Source organism: Fukomys damarensis, unplaced genomic scaffold, assembly GCF_012274545.1.
Source record: "Fukomys damarensis isolate Sample0158 unplaced genomic scaffold, DMR_v1.0_HiC HiC_scaffold_30, whole genome shotgun sequence".
Classification (NCBI taxonomy): Eukaryota; Metazoa; Chordata; class Mammalia; order Rodentia; family Bathyergidae; genus Fukomys; species Fukomys damarensis.
Window position 1 is genome coordinate 28,041,208 of NW_022900942.1, and position 6,959 is coordinate 28,048,166.

The window sequence follows — 6,959 nt, forward strand, 5'->3', positions numbered from 1 at the left end:
CCAATATTTATCACTGTCTGAGGCTGAACTGTGTACATTTTCACAGTTTAATGTATACACAACTGTTCCACAACTGCTAACAAACGATAGGCGCCCATGCATAAATAATGTCCATAGAACCAAACGGGAAGATCTAGTTCAAATGAAAAATGTTACTATTAAGACCACAATGCATCACACCGCTAAAATTTTTAGCCTCATGCATAAAATTATAGCACTGATTGGCAGTTGCTAATTATAATACTACACTGTTAACACAGAACAATTAATTGTTCAGACCAAGTAGCACAAATGTAGAAAATAATTATTTTTTCAACAGAGCAAATGAAAACAGATTGTTTCTTCAGCAAAATATGAAACTGTAAACTTTGGGCTCATTCTGCAACTTTCCCCAATCCAGAATAAATAAAATCCAAAGGGGGAAAAAAAGAACATACATTTTCTTTTTTAAGCGCACCTGTTTGTCTATTACAAAAGCACAACCTAAAACGTATAAAGCTTTTTTTTCTTTTTTCTTTTTTTAAATTACAGTTACCAAAAGAAACGGTGAATAATTTATTACATACGCTATAATAACATTACTCTAAACACTATTATCTATGAGGTATATCTGAGAAAATTCGGTAAGGAATTGCGCGGTCTGCATTGCCAACATGCCCAGGTTCATATTAAAGCTTTGGAACCGTGAAGAACTAGAAAAGGGGAAGAATGGGGAGGCAGAAGAAGGAGACATAGAGAAAGAACCTTTGGTATTAGTACAAATCTTGTTCTTTGCAGGGTTGCATTGCAAAGCACCACAGTACAATAAGCCCACCAATTTACTGTATGGAGGCCCAGTTGAAGCTGAGGTATTCACAGGAAGGATTAAAAAAAGCACAGAGAGGTCCAGACTGGCTAAATCGTTGCTTTGGTTCAAGCAAGGCACTCGTCCCGTGGTTATGTCACACTTTGCAAGTGAAGCATGAGGCTGAGGGGGATTTGTTGAGGAGGAGTCTGCCAATTAGGGATATTTTCTGTGTTCAGGCTGCCATTGCTCTTTCTAGTTTCTCTCATATAGGGGGTTTGTAGTAGGAAGGCTAGGGAAGGTGATGTTTGCTTGTTATGGAGAAGCAGTTTGCTGCTTAATGAATTAGGTCATCTTTGTTGTCTCCCAAGTATTGTGAGCATTCTATTTCTGATAGGAATCTGGGAAGAAAACCAAAGCAGTTTGCTGTTTGGAAGGAAGGCCTCACAGGTTTGCTTTGGATAGATAGAGAATAAAGCCTTAAACTTGTGTTGACAGGAAGGAACTTTCACATATGTCAGGACGGTGGTTCGGAGTTTTAGAAAGAGAGTAAATGAGTGTTTCTTATAGTCTGTCAATCTATCGTTTAAATTCTTCTATTTGCTACACTCTTAATAAAAATGGATGAGTTGGTCTTTTCCTTTTTTAGCTTCTTTGTCTTGGTGTGTTACAATGCTCAAGAATGTGAAATACAAATGTCCTAGTATTCAATAAACAGCTATATAGATTAGTGGTGTACATTTACATGTGTCTAAAGCCCATTTGGTCAAAAGCTGAAAAAAATTCATTGGCCAACATACAAATCACTTTGATGAGTGATCTTAATAGTGATTTAATCATTTAATAGAACCTAAAGAAACTTTAAAAAGACCAATGCATTTCATGAGTAAGAAAAAAGAGAAGCAACTTTAAGTAACCATTTTTTAAAATGGCATCTGAAATCTTGGGCCAATTCTTCATTTACAATGAATAACTATTTAGCATGAAAATGTAAAGCTCTTGAAAATACAGCTTTGGCTTAGGAATAAAATTTAAACATCTATAAGTAAAACAGAATAAAGAAAAAGCTGATCATGGAAATGCTGTATGTGCAGGGCTGGGGATTTAGCTCAGTGGTTCCACCACCTGCTTGCAAGGTCTGAGTTCGGTCCCCAGTACCCCCCCCCAAAAAAAAAAGAAAGAAAGAAATGTTGTATGTGCAAATCATAGTCAAGTTCCCTTTCTTAGTTAATACTGATTCTTAAAACGTCCATAATAATGAAATTTAATGGGCCAAGAATGAACTCTCTCTTCCTATTGAATTAAAAGCTTGTTTATACAACACTTTTAATGGGGAGGTTCAAAAGTGATTGTACTGTTTGGATCAATATGTACTTCCCAGGGTAGAAACCTCTGAATGAGCCCTAATATTTCAAGACAGTCCACCTTACTAAGCACTGGATCATATGTGACTCTGGACATGTAACTACATAAGATACTGAAAGTACCTGTAATTATCCTTATAGGATGAGAATGGTAAGTAATAAGCAGCTACAGGATTGCTACTTTCCTACTTGCCAACATGTGACTAGTCTCATGTAGGAGTGGGACAGCAATACTGTCACGCAATATGCAGAACACTGGGGTGGAACCAGATCAGTGGCTGTGGCTCTAGTGTAATTTGACTGGGACAATGATTTCATTTCTCCAGGCCATAGAGGGCTGGACTTAATGAATGCTATAGTCCTTTTTCTCCTCTACTATCCAATGGTTAGAATTTCTACGGCCCAGTACTTGTCTCTTTTCTGTGATAGCTCCACAGCAGGGACAGAAGTCACAGCTAGAACTGAAGACCCTCTCCCACCGGACCTGATCAATTTGGGATCAGAATTTAGGGAATCCAATTAAAGCAGCATCTAAACTTGCATCTTGATCATGGGGGGGTGGGTAAATAAATGAGAGAAACACAGAAAATATCCCTTTCCAAATTAGCAGCCGCCATCACATAGATAATTATTTCTTTGGGGTATCTGAGCTGTGGCTGTACATACCATATGTCAGAGAGAATAGTGTAAATTATAAAAGAGCACAAGCAAAATGCAGACCGCACAGAGAAAGAAATCTTTGGTATCTTTGGTGTCATCAACACGATTAAAATTACAAATGGAAAAAGTCAGTGAGGTAGCCTTCTTTGGTTCTCACTAGAAATAGAAAGTTTTTCCTTTTTTTTTTTCTTTTTTTTCTGCTTTTTTTTCTCCTTTACTGTTTTGTTGCTTTACACACACACACAGAGTTCATTCTTGGAAGCAGCTAGTGTAAGGGTTTTTCTCTTTTTTGTTTATGATTTTTTTTAAAATTTATTTTTCCAGTTTCCACATAGAAGCCCCGAAATCCAGGCTGGTGAAGCAGGGTCTCAGCTTATGTTTTCTGAATGCACAGGTTCAGGTTGAGTAGTCATTGCTTGTCCACAAAATTTGCTCTGTTGTTCTGACAGCAAACAAACTGCAGTGCTCTCTGTTGTTTTAAATAAAAAATATAAACTATACAATGCATCTTTCACAGATGCTGAATAAATTAAATAAATAAGTTACAATATGAAGGCTCTGAGGGCCCCAATAAGAGGTGAAGTTCGCCTGGTACCAGGAGGGGCTGTGAACTTAAATAATTTAATAATCATTAAACTATTTTAAAAGTTAATTCAAGAAGGAAAAATACACCAAATTCTTTTCTTTTGTAACCTGTATTTCTTCCCTGTCTGTAACAGAATTTCACTGCTTATAAAGCAAACTAAATTTCGAGAATATTCTAAATAGGATTTTGCATCTCTGATGCACCATTGGTCTAGATTTTGATAAATAAGTACAAGGAGTAAAGTCAAACTAAAGAAAAAAAATCATTAAATATTTACCCAAATCCTATACATCTGTGTGCTAGACACTAATTTAAATAAATTAATTACATAATGATATTTTGCTTGGGTCATAACCCAAAGAGACAAGATAAAAAATATTTTGGGGGATGTCTTCATTTTTGATGAACAAACTGTATAATCCCTTTCTATAATCTAAACAAATATAAAACAGGAAAGTATAACCTCTAAAACTTTCTCATGTTGAAGACCATTTAGGTGTGACAGTCATGAGAAAACATAATCACCACTCCCCACTAGCTAGTGCTACTGCCAGTATCCGAAGACCACACACTCAATATCTCAACCTTGGAAGCCAGAGCCTACCTTTTCCCATTGGTTTGCACTTATTTTGCTATTTTTTCTGTCTTTTTCTTTTTTCACTTTTTTCTTTTCTTTTTCTTTTTCTTCCTTTTTCTTTTGTCCTTTTCCAGATCTTTGGATATAGCTTTGGTTATGAGAAATCCAGAATAAAGCTATTTAACCGAAGTCATCATCACTCTAACTTAGATGATTAAATAATTCCAAGGTTCTTTTATAAACTGAGTTTATCTTGGATGTGCCCAAATGAAAGTAATTCCAAATGTAAACAAGGAAGATGCTGGGATACTTTTTTTTTATATTCCTGTACTTTGGTTTTCAATGTTACAATAAATAATAATGGAAACATTGTATAATGTATAAGTACCACATACATGTTGCAAGATGGTTTAAATTTATTTATTGTAACAGATTACAGTATATATGTATTAAGCATGTCTGTACACACTTGCATGTACACAGTCTAGATACCTATAGGTAATATGTAGATGTTATGAAAATACATGTCAAAATATGTATCTAAATCTGTATACATCCAAGCTGACAGACATAGGTATAAGCTTTAGGCAAACTTATCTACCAAGATTTATGCTATGTGAAATGCCTGTCACTAAAAATGGGGCCAAGTGAAAGACTTCTGGGGAATGAATAAGGCTGAAGCACTGCTTTTTCTTACACATATTTTCTCCACTAAAAATATATTAGCTTATTAATTTCAATCAACCTAACTCAAAAGCTACAAGGAAAGGCTTGGGCTGTAGCTTTCACTTGCCTCAGACTGTCATTATCATTTTGATATCAGAGGACAATGAGCATTTAAAATCCTATAGGGTTCATACCAGAGCGCACCAGCCTCAATTAAAAATTTTGTATCTATCTGAGGTCCTATTTAATTTAATAATGATTTTGGTATTTCATAAATATTTTAGGGCTTTCTAAAACAAACATTCTCCCTCCACCATGACCACCTTGGAAAGAAACAAGTCATTGGTAGACAGTAGGCACTGGAACATCCATATTTAAAGCCAACATCATCTTGTGAAATTTATACAACCAACAGGGGTACTATTCTTCTTTAGTAAGGATTTTTGTGGCCTTATTTTAAAGCTGAAATCTATTGTTTCAGAGGTAACTTGATCTTAATAAAGGTATAAAATTATTAAGCTATCCAGTTTTGCCCATTACTCTCAGAAAGTTATAGCTTTTCAGTTCTATCCTTTCTTCCTTTACCACTTCCTACTCACTTTGCTGGTCAGGCTGATGAATCAGAGCATCAGCAACAAGAGCAAAAGTCAGCTCTGATCTATTACGAATCCGGAGGGTTACTGTCAAAGCACTTGTGTTTGGGCCTCGTGGTCAACCTTAACCACAGATATCATCTCTTTCTCTCCAGCTTTTAAAGAGCCTGTTATTCAGCAAAACTAGAACCCAGTCTATTCTCCTTAGATTTTGAAAAATTCCAATTGTACAACCTCCGGAAGACCCAAGAGATCCAAGTTCATTGCAAAGGCAAACTGTTAGGACACTTTAATAATGACAGTCAAACAGGTACACCTGTAATTCAACAACATTTTCAAAATGTATATCTCCCTGTACCTAGGCAGTTGAATTTTAAAAATCTGCTCAATTTTAATTTATTGACATTAAAAGGTGGGTGCCCAGAATAGATAAAATGATTATTTTTAAAGTATTCATTTTGGGCTTTGAAATATATTGTTTAATTTAGAGTCTATGGTCATCCCACCCTCAATGCAAGTGATCTTGCCTGGTTTAGAAAAAATGTATACATACCACATTTACCTTCATAATTTGACTTATTTTAGATTGAAATGAACATGACCTTGGAATCCCTGAGTCCACAACTGCAAAGAGCCTATGAGAGAAGAGTTGTTGCACAGGCAACTTTGTGATTTTTCCAGAGAAAAGGATCATGCTGGGTCCTTCTTGGATCAGGGAAGCCTGTTCATTTGGTACAACCAAAATATTCTTACATTTGGAGTAAGCTTTTAAATATTGATTTTGAGTTTCATTATTATTGCCATTTCCTTTTTAAAATGGTCTTCTTAAAATGGTTCTGTTTTTTAATTTCTTAGAATGAAAAAATTCTATCCCCGGTACTAAAATCACATTAAGAACAAAAATAAAGCCTAATTACATAAAGAAAAATATCTTTCTACTTAATAGCTATAAGCATTAGGATTTCTGTTGCCTCAACAGAGTTAAATTTGTCTAAGATCTGTTCCTTCTTGCCCTCCCTTTTGTTGCTGATGGCTGAGGAATACCCGTCACTTCTCTTGGATTGAGGAAATGGATTCTAAACTATAACCAAGTCCAACTGGTTATTTTCTCTGAAATTAATAATTTAAAACAATTTTTAAAAATCCTTAAAGAAACTCACTGCGTTAAATTCTATGACCTTTCAATCTTTTTTTTTTTTTTCAGATTTCTAACAAGTTGAAATTCTGCAGGGCCCATGTATGCAAATAATTTTTTAAAAAGCAAGTACTTCTCTCTAGTATGACATTATCTTTTATAAGACATTTATCAAGAGTATGGAGGGAAATTCTTGCCTTATATTTTTTAGTAATGACATCTTCCTTTGATCACTAGCATGCTAGTTTGACCAGTGTTGAAATGTCAGGCCACAAAGGCAGCCTCTTTTAGCCTACATTTCTTCAGGGGATGCCCGACCCAGATGCTAATATTAATGTTTCAAAGAATCGCTAACCAAACCAACAGGCATTGTTCGTCAACCTGTTCTCAAGAAGAACAACAATTTTCTATTGGCCACAAGTCACAAGGACTCATTTAGAAATACCCAACTTAAAATCCATCTCTATCTATCTGCATGGGAACAATGCCCTGCTGAAATATGCTCTTTTCTTGACTTTTTGACAAACAATACATGGAACAAAGGAACACAAAGAAAAAGTCAAGAAATGACAAATCACAAAAACTGGAAAGCCA